Below are 21,661 nucleotides of genomic sequence, written 5' to 3'. Positions count from 1 at the left end.
TGAACATAGAACATAGAACAATACAGCACAGAACAGGCCCTTCGGCCCACGATGTTGTGCCGAACTTCTATCCTAGATTAAGCACCCATCCATGTACCTATCCAAATGCCGCTTAAAGGTCGCCAATGAATCTGACTTTACCACTCCCACGGGCAGCGCATTCCATGCCCCCACCACTCTCTGGGTAAAGAACCCACCCCTGACATCTCCCCTATACCTTCCACCCTTCACCTTAAATTTATGTCCCCTTGTAACACTCTGTTGTACCCGGGGAAAAAGTTTCTGACTGTCTACTCTATCTATTCCTCTGATCATCTTATAAACCTCTATCAAGTCACCCCTCATCCTTCGCCGTTCCAACGAGAAAAGGCCGAGAACTCTCAACCTATCCTCGTACGACCTACTCTCCATTCCAGGCAACATCCTGGTAAATCTTCTCTGCACCCTCTCCAAAGCTTCCACATCTTTCCTAAAGTGAGGCGACCAGAACTGCACACAGTACTCCAAATGTGGCCTAACCAAAGTCCTGTACAGCTGCAACATCACCTCACGACTCTTGAATTCAATCCCTCTGCTAATGAACGATAATACTCCATAGGCCTTCTTACAAACTCTATCAACCTGAGTGGCAACCTTCAAAGATCTATGTACATAGACCCCAAGATCCCTCTGTTCCTCCACCTGACCAAGAACCCTACCATTAACCCTGTATTCCGCATTCTTATTTGTCCTTCCAAAATGGACAACCTCACACTTGGCAGGGTTGAACTCCATCTGCCACTCCTCAGCCCAGCTCTGCATCATATCTAAGTCCCTCTGCAGCCGACAACAGCCCTCCTCACTGTCCACAACTCTACCTATCTTTGTATCATCTGCAAATTTACTGACCCACCCTTCGACTCCCTCATCTAAGTCATTAATAAAAAGAAGGTAGAGCAGTGGATGTGGTGTACATGGATTTTCGCAAGGCATTTGATAAGGTTCCCCATGGTAGGCTCAGTCAGAAAGTAAGGAGGTATGGGATACAGGGTAACTTTGTCTGTCTAGATACAGAATTGGCTGGCCTATAGAAGGCAGAGAGTAGTAGTTGATGGAAAGTGATCAGCCTGGAGCTCGATGAGCAGTGGTGTTCCACAGGTGTCTGTTCTGGGACCTCTGCTCTTTGTGAGTTTCATAAATGACTTGGATAAGGAAAGTGAAAGATGGGTTAGTAAGCTTGTTGATGACATGAAGATTAGTGGGGTTGTAGATAATGTGGTTGCAAGGGGACATTGTAGGTTGCAAGGGGACATTGACAGGATGCAGAATTTAGCAGATAAGTGGCAGATGGAGTTCAACCTGGAAAAATGTGAAGTGATTCACTTTGGAAAGTCAAATTTGAATGCAGAGTACATGGTTAAAGGCAGGATTCTTGGCAGCGTGGAGTAACAGAGGGATCTTGGGGTCCATGTCCATGGATCCCTCACAAGATCATCAAAGATGGGTCTGCTGGAAGGCTGGAGGAGTACCTGAACTGTATGGCAAAAATTCAGAAAGCGGTGGAATACTTTCAGGACAACAGTCCAGACAGCCCTGAACTAAATCAGATGGTAGGTTGAAGAGGCAATTGGGTGTGAAATAAGTTGGGGGGGGGGGGAGGTTTAGCTTTTATTTTTCTTAGCAAAAGTAGGATAAGCCACTGAGAGCCTGAATCTCAGACATTTGAAAGAGCTGACAGTTTGGATCATAGGAGTGGACTATGAAGCAGATTCTCTTGGCTGGTTACTTTTAAAGGAACATTTTGAAAACTACAAACCATCAAGACTGATGCACCATGAGTGAGAAGTGGTTCCAAAAATGTGTCTTGAGGAATGAAGAATCTTGAAGGGGTTCAGAAAAAAATTACAAGGACGTTGCCAGGGTTGGAAGATTTGAGCTATAAGGAGAGGCGGAACAGGCCAGGGCTGATTTCCCTGCAGTGTCGGAGGCTGAGGGGTGCCCTTATAGAGGTTTATAAAATCATGAGGAGCATGGATAGGATAAATAGACAAGGTCTTTCTCCTGGGGTGGGGGAGTCCAGAACTAGAGGGCATAGGTTTAGGGTGAGAGGGGAAAGATATAAAAGAGACTTCAGGGGCAACGTTTTCACGCAGAAGGTGGTGCACGTATAGAATGAGCTGCCAGAGGAAGTGGTGGAGGCCGGTACAATTGCAGCATTTAAAAGGTGTCTGGATGGATATATGAATAGAAAGGGTTTAGAAGGATTTGGCCAAATGCTGGCAAATGGGTCTAGATTGGGTTAGGATATCTGGTCGGCATGGATAAGTTGGACCGAAGGGTCTGTTTCCGTGCTGTACATCTCTGTGACTCTGAATTGCCACCCAAGTTGATAGGGTTTTTAAGAAGGCGTATGGTGTGTTGGCTTTCATTAGCAAGGGATTGAGTTTAAGAGGCATGAGGTTATGCTGCAGCTCTATAGAGCCCTGGTTAGACTACACTTGGAATATTGTGGTCGGATCTGGTAGCCTCATAATAGGAAATATGTGGAAGCTTTAGAGAAGGTGCAGAGAAGATTAACCAGAACGCTGCTTGGACTGGAGGACATGTCTTATGAGGAAAGGTCGAAGGAGCTAGGGCTTTTCTTATTGGAGCGAAGAAGGATGAGAGGTGACTTATTAGAGGTGTACACAATGATGAGAGGCACAGATAGAGTGGATAGCTAAAGACTTATTCCCATGGCAGAAATGTCTATCACAAGGGGGCATGATTTTAAGGTGATTGGTGGAAGGTTTTAGGGGAGATGTCAGAGCTAGGTTGTTTACACAAAGAATGATGGGTGCATGGAATGCACTGCCAGCAGTGGTAGTAGAGTCAGATAGTTTAGGGACATTTAAGCGACTCTTGGATAGGCATATGGAAGATAGTATGCAGGTTAGTCTGATCTTAGAGTAGGATAAAATGTTGGCGCAACATCGAGGGCCGAAGGGCCTGTATGGTGCTGTACTGTTCTATGTTCTAAGTAGTATGTTCTAGTGCTTCTTCCACTCACAGATTTTCTATTCCACCATTTTCCATGTGGATTTCCACATGATCATTTTTATTTATTTTATCATTCACAGGATGAGGGCTTCATTGGCCAATATTTATCGCCTTACTCTAAATTAAGAGTCAACCACATTGCAGTGTGTCTGGAGTCACATACAGGCCAGGTGAGGTAAGGATGGCAGATTTCTCTCCCTAAAGGATATCAGTGAACCAGATGGGGTTTTTCTGACAATTGGTAATGGTTTCATGGTCATCAATAGACTCTGAATTCCAGATTTTTATTGTATTCAAAAATTCCACCATCTGCCATGGCAGGTTTCAAACCTGGATCCTGAGAATGTTACCTGGGTTTAGGTTAACAGTCCAGCAATAATACCATTAGGCCTGTCTCTTCATTTCCCGCGTGTAATTGTCTATGTGAAGTATCGTGGATGTCTTTCAGAAATGCTGTTTCTTATCTTTAACACTTGATGCTTATCCAAATGAGCTTTTAAGTTTGTGGGAATTCTATTTCTGTATGCTTCCATATTCATAATTTTCCTTACATTTTCAACATTTTTCTGAAGATTATAATGCAGCCAGTGGTGTAGCAATTCTCCTTTCCATGGAGGCATGGACATGTATATTAATGCATGTCCAGGATATATAATGACTGTATTCAGCAATTCAGAGGTAAGTGCATCCATATTCATTGCCTCTATGAACGCTATTTCCTTATGTCAACTCTATAGTGTGTTCAGAAGCCCCAAGAAATACCCAACCTCATCTCTGGAGGAGGTTATTTCATAACCAGCCACAATATTATATATTACTTTCATGGTTCCCTGTACCACTGTACCATGGTCAGTTCACTCACCCCTCCTGTATTCCTGTCTCTGATCCACAAAGCTTGCAAAATTCTTGTAAGTGTTGGGCAATTGCAGAGGGTAAAGCTCCTTAAATGGCACCATAATATTATTAGCACAAATGCTCTAGCAACATAATTTTAAATATTGAGTATGGAAATAATTCGCAGAATCATAAATACTACATATTAGAACCAACCAATGGCAAGAGATGATTAAAAATCATGAAGTCACTGTGTTTTAAAAAGACATTAAAACTGATTTCCAACAGAAACCATTAATTGCCTTCAAAAGGCTTACTTGAGCACACCAGTTTTAATGTTTCAGAAGAATATTGATCACAGTCATTGTTATCACATGGAAATCAATGGCCTAACCAAATCATCCTTTCTACCTCTGTATTTGCAATGCTATAAAATTAAAACCTTCAAAGATCCTCAAAATTGGCCCCAATAGTTCCTAACCAGACCAATAACCAACCCCTGACTTTGTGAATAAACAATTCTAGACACTGGCTTATACAGGAATAAAAGAGTTAGCAATTTATTAACAATGTAATACCATTAATAGAGCAAAAGTAAAGAACAAAGTAATTTAACTGAGCTATGCTACAATCTCAAAAACCTGTGTTTTCAGTCTCATTCCCACAAAAGACAGACAGACACACAAACAAACACAGTTAAAGGATAAATAAAATAGCAAAACTGGCCAGATTACTTAAGTGGTTTCCATGGTGTATTGTTCCACAGGCATAGATGATGGTTTCTCGGGTTGATCTTCTGAAAATGTTGATCAGTTATCTTTACAGTTCACTCAAACAAAGACTGTAATACTTCTAACTTAGTTTTCCTTTTTCAACTTCCAAGAGCTGCTCATGGGAGGTTAGACAGGGACCTTTCAAATTTTCATGCTGTAGGTTAAACAGCCATATTCCTTTCCTCACAGAAACCACAGACCAAAATCCAATTCAAACTCTGACCACTCCCTGACAGACTGACTGACTGACTGCCTGTCTGTCTTGCTCTCTCTCTCCATGAGGTCCCAGTTACCATTCAACATATGCCATCTGTTCCAGCCTTGGGTTGGAGTTTGCACATTCTCCCATGTCTGCATGGATTCCCTCCAGATGCTCCAGTTTCCTTCCACAGTTCAAAGATGTGTAGGTTAGGTGGATTGGCCATGTTAAATTGCCCATAGTGTTAAGGCAAGGTACGTTAGCCACAGTGAGTGTGGGATCATGGGGATAAGGTGGGAGACTGGTATTTGGAGGGTGAGTATAGCCTTGATGGGCTGAATGGCCTCTTCTCACACTGTAGGGATTCTATGATTCAATTTGCTTGAGCATAAGGTCTTTTTCAGACTTCTGGAACCAATTCCTAGGTACTGACCTGGTTAATGGTTAACTTTTGCTATCTGTTTAAACATAATGCTCTTCCCTGGTGATGAAACAATGGCAGCTACAGTAAAACGTTAACTTCAGCTGGAATCATAACAATATGTATATATTTGTGTACCCATATCTGGAGCAGCATAGAATGGCATGGATCCTGAGTACTAAGAGATCCAAATCTCTAACAAAACTCTCTACTTGGAGTATACCATTGATGGATTTGCACATGCAAGTTCAAAAGTACAACCCCATGCTGCTACCAGATTTTTATTAATAATATTCAAGCTGAGCATTTCAAATAGGTTTCATAATCTTTCAAATAACAAATAACAAACTGATGATTCCTTAGAGGTGATCAACATACTTCTATTCATCACGTTCATTGAGGTGGAAAATGCATCTTAGAGAAATCACAAGAAATTTCATTTTTTCAAACCACTTGGCAGTTTAAGCAGCAGAATCTGCAGCACTAATGAGTTTCAAACGCTATATCCAAATTGTCCATCTAATAGCCTTAGCCACCGGGAAAAGATAGCCCGATGGAAAATTTTGTCTGAGTCCTAAGGCAGTACAATTATTGTCTGTCTGAAAAGCCCCGAATAAAGAACCATTGATACTATCAGTTTGTCTTTTAAGGCAAATAGCATGTAATCTGCACTTCATGTAGCAATAGTTAAGAGGTTATTCTAAGGCCACACAGCCCCTGATTCAACTCAGCATTATTAGCGGCAATGTGTGCACACAGCCGTCTGGCATTCATTTGCAGTTAAGTTATATAGCTGTGCTCTCATCAGGCATAGGCAGGCGAAGGAACAAAAAAGGTCATACAGAAAATTTGAATGCAGCTTCAGACAGAATCAGAATGATAATTTAGCATCCATTTTCTTAAGGTATTCTTTGAACATGGAGTATAGAATAAATGGTATTTTTTGCTCTATGTATTCCTAAAGGGCTGCTAGAAAAGTCTATAAGCATAACCTTTATAAAAAAAAGGTTGTATTGTTTGTTGGAATCATTGAATACATTTCTTTTTCCTTGTTTCTCGTTGCTTTTCCTCTTCTCTAATTCATTGCTTTCTCTTTTCATGAGTTAACAATTACAATGTGCAGTTTTGTTTGCCTGAATTGCCAATCACATTCTATCAGTGTTTCACTATCCATTACTGAGTAATGTGATAAGCCAACAACATACATAATAATTAATCAAGATGGTAACACTGAATAATGCAATACTTTACCGGAACTATTCTTGTCAGAAATTTCATTATCATTGTTCATTAGATTTCAGGCTTTGTGTGTAGCTCCACTCCTATTCTAAAGTGAAATTATCATTACTTAAATGTTTCTGATGTGTTAATTTGTACAATAATTGATATTTCTATTAATGGAGCCATATTATTTTAAGGATGCATGTTTGTTTTGTGCAAAACTTAGATTATCATTGGAGAATTACACAGTTAAGGCCCTGGCAATGCAGGCAGATGTCAACATGCATTCCGCTTATTATGACAGCTCCAAACTGCAGAACAATTCTCTAATTTTTCCAAAACACAGTTCTGATTCCTTTTCCTCTGCGATAATTTTCTTTACCCATCTTTTGTCTCTTTTCACAAAGGCTATCATAGTGTTTTGCTGACCCTTATCTTTCTTGATGGTCATTCCTCTTTTAATGTACACCAGGATCGAAAATGGGATTGCCTGAATCCATTCATTACGCAATGGCCAACATACATATACAACTTCAAAGCATTTAAAAGCAAGTTGTGCATTCACAGCTAATGTAGGATTGATTAGCTGTTGCCCTTTCATCTTAGAAAAACACAATCTTATATATGGGTCAGCTGCACTGACAAATCTTTTCAGGATGAGAAATCTCATAGCTGGATGGACTGTAAAAATGAATTTTTGAAATAAAGCTTAAAAAAAACAGAAAGAGGAAAATGATCAGGGAAATTGAGCCTTCTCTTGTAACTGAAAGCTAGTCTTCTTTCAGGAATCAGACTCATGACTAATATTCACATATAATTTACAGCTTTGGCAGTGCAATGAAAATGGCTTGGACTGAGTAGAGCCACCTCTATTACCAACCTTGACATGCACTATGGAAAATCTCCACCCACTTTCTGTACACTTAAATATGATTGAAGTGGACTAGACCCTAACAAAGGTCTTTCTGAGATCCTTAATTATTTCAGGTTGCAGGACCTTTATTACATTTTGACCAGATAATACAACTGTCCACTTAGGAAAGGAAATAATTTGGGTGCAAATTCTGATTTTTCCAGTACATGTTGCTATGTAAAATGGACAGAATGATAAATTAGAGTGAAGTATCCATCTAAGCTGTATGTGCAGAAGGCTCCAGTGAAATCTTTGCTAAGGAAGAAGTATAGATAATGGTAAAGGTCAACACTTTGCAGATTGAACATGGACCAAAGGAAAGTGCATACTAGAGGCACTCCCTAAAATCACATCTTTATTATTATTCACCTTCAGCAAGTAGATCATTCACCTTGGCTAACTCAATTGAATGAATTCATGTGGCAGTAGGAAAGGTTGGTGAAGATAGTGCAGTGAATGTATCACATGTACATTTTGGAAGGCAGGTGTCAAATTGTGGCAGAAGAGGTTTATTTAGAAGATTGACACCCATGGAATGAAATCGGAACTGGCAGTATAGATGTGAAAGTTGCTTAATGACTGGTAAAAAACTGAGGTGATAGATGGATTATTTTTCCCTGACTGCGGGGTCATTGCACAGATATAGTCTAAGGGCCAGTACTGGGTCCGTTTCTCCTTGCAATCTTTGTAAACACCACATAGTTAGTTGTAAGGAGCAACATTGCAAAGCTTGTAGCAAAGCAGCAAATCTGCATGGAAATAGTTAACAACATAAGTAGACAGGACAGTGAAGTTGACCAAAACATTATGGAGTTTAGCATGGAGAAGTGTGAAGTAATGCATGTTCACAATACTAGTATGGAAAGATAGTATATTATAATTGGAACAATTCGAAAAATGTAAATGAACAGAAAGATCTTCATGCACATTTGCACAAATCCTTAGAAGGGGCAGGTGAAATTGATAAAATGGTTATTTGTGTTACTTGATTTCTAAAGGAATAAAATATAAAGGCAAAGAAATCATGTTTGAAGTTTGTAAATCTCTGATTAGGCTTCAGCTGGAATATTGCACACAACTCTGGTTACCTCACTTCAGGGTAGACATAAAGACACTAGGAAAGTGTCAAATGGGTGTTATCCTTTCAGTGTAAGAAGTTGGAAAAGTTAGGACATTTCTCCTAATAACAGGGAAGGTTAAAAGGTTGCTGAAAGGGGGATTTCAAGAGAGTGAGAGGTCTTCTGAGTAAATAGGAACATAAACTTTTCCTGCTGGTGAATAAGCCAATTACTAGAGGTCATGGATTTAAAATAATTGAAAGAAATATGGAGGGGAGATGAGAACTTCTTGTCCTCCAGAAGTTGTCAAGATCTGGAATGCTTTATCTGAAAAGCAGTGGAAACTGATTCCATATAGAAAGTTAAATATAACAATAGAAATTTTGAACAATATTCTGCAAAGCATTGGAACAAATACTTGAGGATGAGAAAATGTCAGCAATAGGAACAAAAGTGGAGGTGTGTGACTAGGCACAACTCTCAATTCAAGGAACCAATACGGACAAGACAAGGCAAATGGCTCCCTTCTGCACTGTACGTTTCTCAGATCCTCTCTCCAAATCAGAAACTGACATTACTTAAATTTCAGGTTGCCAGGGAAGTGTGGATGTCTAGGTGACAGATGATTCATTTCTATACTTCACATGCATTAAGTTGACATATGAAAAACATGCTGTTAAGAGAAATTGTTCTGAAAGGCATTACGCTTAATGGTTTGAAATACATGCAGAGAAGTATCAATATTCCCACTGATTTTCCAAATTGAAATAGTCTTAAACAGGAAAACAAATGCATTTTTATTGATGGGAAATGGTTTTGTGTATTGGAACACAGTGGCAATCTTTGAACAAGTAATAACGTTTAAAATGGTTGCATTAACTGGTAAGAATCAATGCATTGAAAAAACACTAGGCTAATTGTAGACTTTTGAACAGTTACAATTCAGGTTTAGTGTCACCCTTCAATCAGCAAGTGGATCTCACCTTCTCTGTGTGTCGGGTTGCTAATTCTCCAAAAACTAAACTTCAATCTCCTTCACACAGCTGAGAGAAAAACCATAGGGACATTTAACAAAAGATTGAGTTCATTTTCATTTTCTTTGACTATTTTTGTTTACTAATAATAATTTTAAAAGGAGGTGGAGATTAAAGGTTAAGCAGGGTGTTGGAGGCAAATAATTATGTTTTGAAATGTCACGCTACAATATTACTGAATACCACACAATTCAATTTGGTCATTTGTCAAATCTGCATACACAGGCACGAACAGGAGTAAATAGAAGACCTCTAATGTGTTTATGTGAAAAATATAGATTGGTTTTTGAGGAAGACTTGGATATAGTTCTTAGTGCTAAAGGGAATAAGGGGAATGGAGAGAAAGCAGGAACAAGTACTGAATTGGATGATCAGCAATGATCATCTTGAATGGCAGAGCAGGCTTGAGGCAATGAACGGGTTACTCCTGCACCTATTTCCTACGTTTCTATATTAATTGGGAAAACTGATATTAGCATGTGACAAGGGAGCAAGACACAATGGGAAAAATAAAAAGAGGCATACATGAGACACACAAAGCATGTTGGCAGTTAAAGAGCTGGGTGATTGATAAATATGGAACGTGTGGAAAATTATTGAATTGAAATAAATTATAGTGGCAAAAGAATAAAAGCTGGTCAATACCATTGGCACACCATCGGTATCTATTCTTCTTGGACAGCAGAAGGCTGAGAGGAGATTTGATAGAAGTTTTCAAAATCAAGAGTGGGCTAGATATAGTAGATAGAAAGAAGCTCTTCCTGTTTGTGAAAGATTGAAGGTGATGTGTAAACAAAGCAAGGGTCATAACAGAAAAGATATTTTCACACAGCATAGAGTTAGGCTATGAAATTCACTGCCTGGAAATTTACAGATTACATTACAGTGTGGAAACAGGCCCTTCGGCCCAACAAGTCCCCACCGACCCACCAAAGCGCAACCCACCCTACATTTACCCCTTACCTAACACTACGGGCAATTTAGCATGGCCAATTCACCTGACCTGCTCATCTTTGGACTGTGGGAGGAAACCGGAGCACCCGGAGGAAACCCACGCAGACACAGGGAGAACGTGCAAACTCCACACAGTCAGTCGCCTGAGGTGGGAATTGAACCCGGGTCTCTGGCGCTGTGAGGCAGCAGTGCTAACCACCGTGCCACCATGCCGCCCACAAATGTGGTGGAAGCATATCTAATTGAAGCATTCAAGAAGGAATTGGATAATTATTTGGACAGAATGTGCACATGGATGTGGGGAAAAGGCAGGAGATTGGCATTAGGTAATAGAACCTGAACAGGCACAATGGACTGAATGGCCTCCTTCTGCGACAAATCTATCATTCTCCCCTTTACCACCATTATTATCTCCTTTGTCTTTCGTTCTAAGTATCCTCACAATCTCTTCCACTTTGCTCCTCCTCCATCTTTTATCATCAACTTAAAAGCCACAATTTTCCACTACTTTTCAAAGAAAGAGTCATAAAGACTCAAATCATTAGTTCCAATTCCTTCTCGACCAATGCTGCCAGACCTCACTTTTTGATCTTTTTATTTCAGATTTCCAGCATCCACAGTATTTTGATTTTATTAAATACCAATCCAGTTGCTAACAGCGAGCTGTGAGTACTGAAGGGTATGAACCCTGTTATGGGCCAGGCTTAACCCCCCCCTCAAAATATTTTAAGAAGGTAGGCTAGATCTTAATTTTATTTTATGTTAAAAACAGATATGAAGTGGATATTCCAGGTGTGATGCAGCTGATCAAAATACTCAGCTTTAAGCAAAACAGAATTTATTTAAACACTACAGTTGAAACAGAAACAAAAGAAAATGGAATTTAGAACAACTTAACTATTGGAAAACTTAACCGACCTGACACAGCAACTTAGTTAAGGAACTGTTCCAATTCCCATAAAATCCCATAAACACACCCCTTTGCAAAACATAAATTCAAACACAGGTTCTTACAGGCAGAAGAACTTTCAGAGAGAAAAGTCAGCCAGGAATCATCTGCTGAAGCTTGGAACCTTTCTTTGGACTGCAGCAGCATCTTCACTACAGCAAAACCAGCAGCTTCTCCCCGTTACAACTAAAACAAACTAGAAAAACACCTAAACTGGGGGAACTGGCCACCCCCTTCCATTGTTAAGTGGACCTTTCCACACCTCTGCCTTTACAACCTCTCTTGAAAAAAACTCTCTTGAAAAAACCCAAGGACAAAATAACCTTTTTAAAGTGACAACTTTGTCATGGGTAGCATGGTGGCTTAGTGGTTAGCACTGTTGCCTCACAGCGCCAGGGACTCGGTTTGATTCCTTCCTTGGGCAACTGTCTGTGTGGAGTTTGCACATTCTCCCCGTGTCTGTGTGGGTTTCCTCTAGGTGCTCTGGTTTCCTCCCAAAGATGTGCAGGTCAGGTGAATTAGCTATGCTAAATTGCCCATAATGTTAGGTGCATTAGTCAGGGGTAAATATAGGATAGGGGAATTGGTCTGGATGGGTTACTCTTTGAAGGGTCAGTTTGGACTTGTTGGGCCAAAGGGCCTGTTTCCATACTGTAGGGAATCTAATCATCTCAACATCAATTCATTTTTTCCCTCATCTCCAGAAATACTGCTTACCCATTCAACATTAGCTGCACTCTTTGAATGTTTTCCAACAATTCCTATTTTTGTTTCAGGTTTCCACAGCCTGAAGTATTTTCTCTTTCTTCATGCTATCAATTCAGGTGATTAGGATTAAAATTCATAATTTAATTGTATTTTGATAAGACAGAAAACCTTAAAATGTAGAAAGCATTTTGATACTAATACTGAAAGCAAAGGGAGACATTCAAGGCTCCAAGGTTTTTGTTTTAAATCCAAGAAATTTAACACATAACTTTGAAATATGGGAGTGTGTTATGAACCAAATGTGGGAACAGCAATGGAAATCCATGAAGATCTATTTAGATTCATGGCCAAAAGAGCATCACCAATACTATTTTTGCTTTGAGACAAGTGATGGGTAATTATTGCAACTTACGACCTGTATTATTTGATTCAGAGAAGGCTTATAACCTAGTGCCCATGGAGAAGATGTGATAGAATTCAAGGAATTCCTGAGAAGTGCCTCTGGCTGTTGCAGAACATGGACATGGAGTGCCGGTGAAGATTAGGAACCAGTGTGAAAGTCAGTGAGAGTTTTGAAGCCAAAGCTGGATTACAATAAAGTTCAGCATTGCGCCTGCTTGCTTCTCCAGATATTTGTGGATTTTTCTAACTGTGAAAGTGAAACAAGAAGTTCTATGGTCAATGATGTTTGCAGATGAAATTGAACTATGTTATGAGTAGGAAGTGAAGATGACCAAGTATCTGGGGAGTCAAGGTGCAAAGATAATGAGTGATGACTCGGGGGGAGAAAAATACTTTGAATACCTGGTGAGAGTGGTAGCAGAAGATGCAAGTATGGAAACGGAAATGAAGCAGTGATTAGTTCTGATTGGAGTAATTGAATTGGAATATTTGTACAAAGTGCAGCAGTATGTTAAGTGATAGACAATTTACACAGACACTGAAAGGAAGAATCTGTGAGATGATTGTAAAACTAGCCTTGTTATTGACTGAAACATCAGCATCAAGAAGAGAATAATGATGCCTGGATACTAATAAGATATGTATGTTGAGAAGAAGATGTAGAGTAATGAGGAAGTGCAAAATCAGGAATCGGCATTTCAAGGTTCAGTAAAAAAAATGTGGGAGCATTGAGGAAAATATCGAAGAAGAAATTGAAATTGTATTGTCATCTATTTCAGAGAGAGAAAGATAATGGGGTAAGAATAATTATGGAACTGGGCTGACAGGCAGAAGGAGAAAAGGCAGGCCGAAAATTGAATGGAATGTTGTGGTAGTGAGAGACTTAAATGTTATGGGATCAGAACAGGAATGGGCGACTAATAGGAGGAGATGGAGAAACAAACACCAGGGACCCCAAGCAAAACTGTCTCTGTCATGCACCTAATGGGGACACAGGTTCAAGTTGGGGGTGAGGGGGGAGTGAGGTGAAGGATGCTTAAAAGAAATGTGCAAAACAGCATTTACACACAAAGGGCGGTGAGTGCCTGGGACACGCTACTAGAGGACATGGTGGAAGCAGACATACTAGCAGAATTCAAGAAACACCTGTTCAAATAAATGAATATGAAGGGAATAGAGGGATATGGATCCTGTAATTAAAGTCAGTTTTAGTATGGAAGGCAAAATGTGTTGGCGCATGCTTGGCGGGCCAAAGCGCCGATTCCTGTGTTGTATTGTTCTTTGTTCTGGTAAAACTTTAAGCCAGCTTGAGCTTCTCCTTTCTTCTTCTTTCAACTTCTCTCATTTTGCTTGGGTTTAAGAGGTACGGAAAAGAAAGAATGTGTCCCGATTCTCACTACTGGGTCAGGTGTGCAGGGGTGGGACGTTTTGTGGCTCCATGAACCTGAAATTTAAAAATAGTCAGCCACACTCTCCATTCTTGGTCTGTGGGTGGAGTATGGGCTGGGCTGGCATGGAAGTCAGGCTCATTGAGATGAGGTGGCTGCTAAGGTGGAGAGCCTGCCTTGGAACTATGTCCAAAAATTAAAATAACAGGATAAAATATAAAATGTACCTGTGCAAATGTCTCTCACATTTCACGGTTGTTTCGCTCTTCAAATGATGTCTTTAGAGACTCAGAGCAGTTTTTTCCAATTCTTTGCAATGTTGTCCCTGAGATATTAACAGAAGGAGACAAACCCCCTCATTGCTGGCCCACATGTCGCCGTTAGGTTTGTTTCAGGACTCACTATGATTTGGAAGAGTATATCAAGAAGCATTCTAACTTAGAGAGCATGCAATAACATTCATCACAACCTCGTTCATAATGTTTTACCAGAAACCTAGCTTGGCCCTGCCCGGACAATCCCTCTGTCACACTCAACAAAAATGACGCTGAGATAAATTATTGTTAGATTCAGCCCAATAAGTCTTGGACTCTGCTGACCCCACTCCCAGTTACAAAATATGAAATATTCCTCCATTCCTCATTCTTCACACACTCTCCCTCACCCTTGATCCCACACTTCCCGTGTCCTATTATATCATCCAAACCAACTGATGACCACCACCCATCTCCCTTGACTAATTTTCTCGGATACTTACAAAAAACCATACGAAATAGGAACAGGAGTAGACCATTTACCTCCTCGAGGCTGCTCCTCTATTCAATAGGTTCATGGCTGATCCAACATTCTCAACATCCATTTTCCTGCTCTTTCCTGATCATCCTCAATTTCCTCACTAATGAACAATCTATCTATCTCAGCCTTAAGTATACACAAGGACTCTGCTTCCACAGCTGTCTGTGGCAAGTAGTTCCAAAGACTCTCAAGTCTCTGAGAGAAGTAATTCCTCCTCGTTTTAGTCTTAAATTGGTGTACCTTTAATCTGAGACTATACCCTCTGGTCTTCGAATCTCCCATGAGGGAAATAGCCTCTCAACATTTTCCCAGTCAAGCATCTTAAGAGTCCCATATCTTTCAATGAGATGGTCTTTCATTCTTCTAATATCCAGTTAATGTAGTCCTAATTTGTTTAATCTTCATTCATAAAACCATCCTTCCATACCAGGGATCATCCTAGTGAACGTTCTCTGAACTGCCTCCACTGTGCTATTGTCTTTCCTTAAATAAGGGGACCAAAACTGCCTACAGTACTCCAGATGTGTTCTCACCAGCATCTTGTACAGTTGCTGTGTGACCTCCCTACACTGGTACTCAATCCCTCTTGAAATAAGGGCCAAAATTCCATGAACCTTCCTGATTACTGCTGCCCCTATGTGGTAGCTTTCTGTGTTTTGTGCACAAGTACCCCTATGTCCCTTTGCAATGCAGCTTTTTGCAGTTTTTCTCCATTTAAATAATATTCCGTTCTTTTGTTCTGCCTTCCAAAGTGAACAACTTTGCATTTTACCACATTATACTTCAATTGCCAACTTTTTCCCACATACTAAAACTACCAATATCTCTGTATTTTCATCTCACAGCTTGACTTTCCAGCTAACTTTGTGTTGTCTGCAAATTTGGCTATAGTGCATTCACTTCCTTTATCCAAGTCATTAATATATATTATAAAGAGATGCAGTTCCAGCATCATTCCCTGTGGGACCCACTAGTTACAGGTTGCCAACATGAAAAAGAATCCACTCACTGTTTTTGGCCCATGAGCCAGTCCTCTATCCAAGCCAATATACTACCTCCAACACAATAGCTCTTATGTTATGAATTAACCTTTTTTTTGAGGTATCTTGTCAAACACCTTCTGTAAGTCTTAATACAACACATTACTGGTTCCCCTCTATTCACTCTGGTTGAGGCATTCTTGAGAAACTCCAATAAATTATTAGACATGTTTACTCTTTCAAGAAGCCATACTGACTCTGCTTGATTAGATTATAAATTTCTAAATGTTCTCCTATGACTTCCTTAATAATCAATTCCAACACTTTTCCAATAATGAATGCGAGTCTAGTCTGCCTATATTTACCCTCACTTTGCTTTCCTTCCTTTTTGCCACATTAGCAGTTTTCCAATCTTCTGATACTTTTCTTCAGAATTGAATGATTTTTGAGAAATTACAATCAATGCTTCCACAATTATTTTAAATGCAATCCATCAGGACTAGAGAGCTTGTTTGCTGTTATCCCCATTAATTTGTATAATACTACCTCTTCAGTGATGGTGATGGTATTTAAATTCTCCTTTGTATTCTTTAGTATTAATGGTGTGTTTGAATTATCTTCCATCCAACACATGTTTACCTACACCCCATGACTCTCAGGCCCCTGTGCCAAATGTGCCAAGCCATAATTCCACCCTTTCCCTTTCATATAACACATTTAACATCCACTAGTACCCAAACACACAACAAAAATGAAAAAAAAAGTTTGATTCCTGTAAGTCTTAAACTACAGATTGCACTCTGTTAGGAAAAGCACTCTCATTCACAAGGAAATATATTTTAATAGCTGTTGCCAGGTTTGACACGTCCTGATGGTCATTGACAATTTTTTTTAACATGTTTGACAGTTCCTGACAGGTTTGATACTTCTTGACAAATTTGACACTTCTTGACAAACTTGACATTTCTTAACAGTTCTTGACAAGGTTCATATTTCCTTGACAACCATACAGCCTCAGGGGGTTCATGCATCTTTTAGGTACAATCGTCAATACTGTTAACAGAAGGTACCAGGCCCCTAGTGACCTGCCTTCTTCTAAGCAATGTAACTACTCCTCAGGCACCTGCCAAAGCTATACTAGGTCCTTAATGTTTTCAATGCCATACTCTGGCCTTCCAAGCAAATCTGTAAAGTTCAGACCTGCTCATAGCAGATCTAATGTGTACACAGTTCTGCAGTTCTGCAGTATAGGGATACCAAAATCCCATCTCATTGGAGGCACCCAGTGATTGAAATGGCCAGCTGCCTCCAAAAAGCATAGCGATACAAATCCCTGCTACCTCCACACCCACTCACTGCACCCATTGGAAAGTCTATGTTCATGGATTGAATTTGTGATTTTGGGTCACTCCTGCCATTTTCTGCTCAGTGTATAATATGGTGAAGGGCATGAGGTTTACAGGGACTTTGAAGAATGTTTTTCATCTGGAGACTCTGGAATGCACTGCCTGGGAGGACAAAAGAAAAAAAAAAGTAATGTGGGCGGCACGGTGGCACAGTGGTTAGCACTGCTGCCTCACAGCGTCATAGTTTGCGCATTCGCCCCATGTCTGTGTGGGTTTCCTCCGGGTGCTCCGGTTTCCTCCCAAAATCCAAAAATATGCAGGTTAGGTGAATTGGCCATGCTAAATTGCCCGTAGTGTTAGATGAAGGGGTAAATGTAGGGGAATGGGTCTGGATGGGTTGCGCTGCGGCGGGTCGGTGTGGACTTGTTGGGCCAAAAGGCCTGTTTCCACACTGTAAGTAATCGAATCTAAAAAGAGGTGGGAAATCTCACAATGTTCAAACGATACAATGATGAGTTCTTGACATGTCTTAGATTATGGACAAAGTACTGGAAAATGGGTTTCAGTGTAGATAGGTCAGCACAGACTCAATGAACAGAAGGGCCTCTTCTGTGCTGTCTGACTGTATGATTCTATGAAAAATTGTGCATAGTTTAGCAGGATAAGGATATCTCTCAAGCACATTATCAAAACAATAATTCCATTTGTATTTCCTATTTTTGGATTAGATTCCCTACAGAATGGAAACAGACCCTTCAGCCCAGCAAGTCCACACCGACCCTCTGAAGAGTAACCCACCAAGACCCATTGCCCTCTGACTAAGGCACCTAACACTATGGTCAATCTAGCATGGCCAATCCAATTGGCCTGCATAGCTTTGGACTGTGAGAGGAAACTGGAGCAAACCCACATAAGACACAGGGAGAATGTACAAACTCCACACAGGCAGTCACCCAAGGCAGGGATCAAACCCAGGTGCCTGGTGTGGTGAGGCAGCAGTGCTAACCACTGACCCACTGTGCCTCTCTTTTTTCCTTTGTTTTTTCCTCCTGCACTCACTTTGGCTAATGTCTAATGTCTAGATGTCTAATACATATTTCTGTACACAGAGGTGCACAGTATAGTGAACTACATGAAGGATACAAGATGCAATCAGTATCTTTTAATTGGGATAACTCAAACCACAGCATGAGTTGGATATTGATTCTGTCAATCATTTCCCAAATCGTGCAAGGTAGTTTAAAGAGTGTGAGTGAGGATTAAAATGGACAAAGGATCTGTTTCTGAATTGTTAACCTGTTCTTTTTTCTTGCTTCTGTTGTTCATTGGTGTTTCAGTTTCAGATTTACTTTTATACATCCATACTTTATTAGTATCCAACTTATTTTCCTGTTTTCCTCACATTAAAAGACACATTACACAATGTTATTAAAGATTTTTCAAAGAATGTTTGACTATCTTGCATTCATGAACTGAGGCTAAACAAGACATTGCATAAACTGAGAGAATGTCTGATTTTAATTGAAGCTTTGAAGCAAAGTTGACTAAAACATAGTAGGTGTACTGTGGTAGGAAGATTTCAGTGAAAACTGAGAAGTTCATTCCTGAAGTATAATTGTACATGTGCCAAAGAAGATGGTAAAATTATCTCTGGTTATTGATGGGAACTGTAATGTTGATGTTTATTTTCAGAAACATCCCACGGATGTTGTGAGTTTTGTTATTCAAGGTGATAATGTGTTAAATGCTATAATTAAGAGTGTGAAAAATATTTTTACCTGTGTTAAAATGTGATTGGAATAATTTTGCATTACATAACTAAATTAGTCCATGTAAATTTAGTTTGGTATGAACTTTTTCCAACAATCTATATCTTCCTCAAAGATGCTTAATTCCTAAGTAAAGCATCTTAAGCTTTGAAAGCAGTTTTATACATTCATGAATAGCACATGGTATTAAAATTGGAACCATATTAAAGTAAGAAATGCAATGAAGGCATCTGCAAGGTTGGTTAAAGAACTGGGTTTTAAGGAGTTGACAGAAGTGAAAGACAAAGGGGTTTAGAGAAGGCAGTTTGAAATCACCACTAATGGGGCAAAGGGGATACTGAAACTTCTCCATCTCCATAAAAAAAAGGCCTTTGCTGAATTTCTTGACCAAAATCTCCTCCTTTGGCTCTATGTCTATTTTCTCTTGATGGCATCTTTGTTAAGAACTTTAAGACATTTTCCTGTAGTACAGACACAATACAAGAATTAAAGCATGTATTAGCCTTGAAGAAAGTCCAGCTGATGATTCATCAGGATAGAACATGGCATGAATGGACTGATGTGAGAAACACCAACTGTATTGCCAGGACATGATGCTACAGCTTCTTATGGTTGAAATGTTAAAAATAATGAAGGGAATTGGAAATGTGGACAGAAAATGAATCATCCTTTTTACACCAGAGTGCACCAAATGAGAACATTATTATTCAATTTAAGCTTATTAAAGATACATCCAAATTTTGAAAAAATTCACACAGTGGATTCAAGCATATGGAACATGCCAGAAGACTACTGATGCAAGGGCAACGAAAACATATAAATGTTAAAAAAAAAGACATATATTGAGAATTGCATATACTAAAAGCTTTTAACAAAGTATAAGTATCTAATGGTCAGGGCAAAGTGAATAGACATAGTTAAGTAAAGAAAGTGCAGCAGATTAATTGATGACATAAATCACACTTAGTTGAATTTGAGGATGTTTACCTTACAGGGAAAAGGCAGGAGATGGCAAAAAGTCAAAATGCTCAGGGAGCTGATGCAAACACAATGGGCTGTATATCCTCCTTCTACACTGTAACAGTTCTGTGGTTCTGAAATTCTGGCCTGAAGCCAAATTTTGCATGCTGTTTTAGTTGCCTGCTGAGTGGCATGAGGAATTTGCAACAGTTAAAATTAAATAAATTTGCATTTTGTCAGAAGAGCTCTTGTGCAAGATACTCCAAAGGGACAGGCTAGGTTAACACATAAACATCTAACAATCTTCAGCAATGTCACAGAAGGTCCATTAATATTCCTGCAATAAAAATAAGTCTATAATCTAAGTTACTTATGTTGAAATATTACAACTGTGGAAGGCAAGAAAAACATGGAGAGGTGTGTCTGTTAATTAATGATGGTATCACCTCAAGAAAAAAGAATGACCCAAGTTCAGAAAACCAGGATGTCAAAATGGTTTGGGAGATGGGTATAGGAATAGGAAGGGTTTAGAGGAATATGCGCCACATGTTGGCAAATGGGACTAGATTAATTTAGGATATCTGGTTGGCATGGACAAGTTGGACCTAAAGTTCTGTTTCTGTGCTGACAACTCTATGATCTTAAATGATAAAGGGAAGAAGTCTCTTTTCATCATTTATATAAATAAATTGAATGTGAACATAGGAGGTATGGTTAGCAAGTTTGCAGATGACACCAAAATTGCACATGTAGTGGACAGCAAAGAAAGTTACCTCAGAGTGCAATGGGATTTTGATCAGTTGGGCCAAGGCATCGAGGAGCGGCAGATGGAGTTTAATTTAGACAAATGCGAGGTGCTGCATTTGGGAAAGCAAATCTTAGCAGGACTTATACACTAATGGTAAGGTCCTGGGGAGTTTTGCTGAACAAAGAGACCTTGGAGTGCAGGTTCACAGTTCCTTGAAAGTGGAGTCGCAGATTGTGAAGGCGGCATTTAGTATGATTGCTTTTATTGGTCAGAACATTGTATATAGGAGTTTAGAGGTCATGTTGCAACTCTATAGGACATTGGTTAGGCCAGTTTTGGAGTATTGCATGAAATTCTGGTCTCCCTCCTAAAGGAATGATGTTGTGAAACTTGAAAGTGTTCAAAAAAGATTTACAAGGATACTGCCAGGGTTGGGGGGTTTGAGCTATAGGAGAGGCTGAATAGGCTAGGGCTATTTTCCCTGGAATGTCGGAGGCTGAGGAGTGACCTTATGGAGGTTTATAATATCATGAGAGGCATGGATAGGGTAAATATGCAAGGTCTTTTCCCCGGGGTGGGGGTGTCTAAAACTAGAAGGAAAGATATAAAAGGGATCTAAGGCGCAACGTTTTCAAGCAGAGGGTGATGCATGTATGGAATGATCTGCCAGAGGTACTGGTGGAGGCTGGTATGATTACAACATTTAAAAGGCATCTGGATGGGGAGACCGAAGGGTTTGTTTCCATGCTATATATCTCTATGAGTCTATGACTCTATAAGTCACTTGTGAGAGTAGAGTACAGGTCCCGTCACAGTGAAACACAGTAAAATGGGATATAAAATGGGATTGGGGTGGGGACACACGGTGACTCAGTAGTTAGCACAGCTAACCTGATTCCACACTGTAGGGAATCTAATCTAATCTAAAAATTAAAGGAAGAAATAATCAGAGCTTGTCAAAAAACTACAATGTCAATCATATGAGATGTTATCTACATATTGACTAGAAAAGTCAGATGTGCAAAGTTATCCTAGATGAGGAGTTCATAGAATATTTTTGAGATATAGTTTTAGAACAGTATTGTCTGGGGCTGACCAGAAAACCCTTGCACTGATACTAGAACTGGTATTGTGAAAAGAATTGGGTCAGTTGATATCTCTTGATATTAGATGATTCAATTTTATATTCAG

Source organism: Chiloscyllium punctatum, chromosome 24, assembly GCF_047496795.1.
Source record: "Chiloscyllium punctatum isolate Juve2018m chromosome 24, sChiPun1.3, whole genome shotgun sequence".
NCBI classification, from domain to species: Eukaryota; Metazoa; Chordata; class Chondrichthyes; order Orectolobiformes; family Hemiscylliidae; genus Chiloscyllium; species Chiloscyllium punctatum.
The sequence above is the reverse complement of the archived record's forward strand: the minus strand, read 5'-3'. Positions refer to the sequence as shown.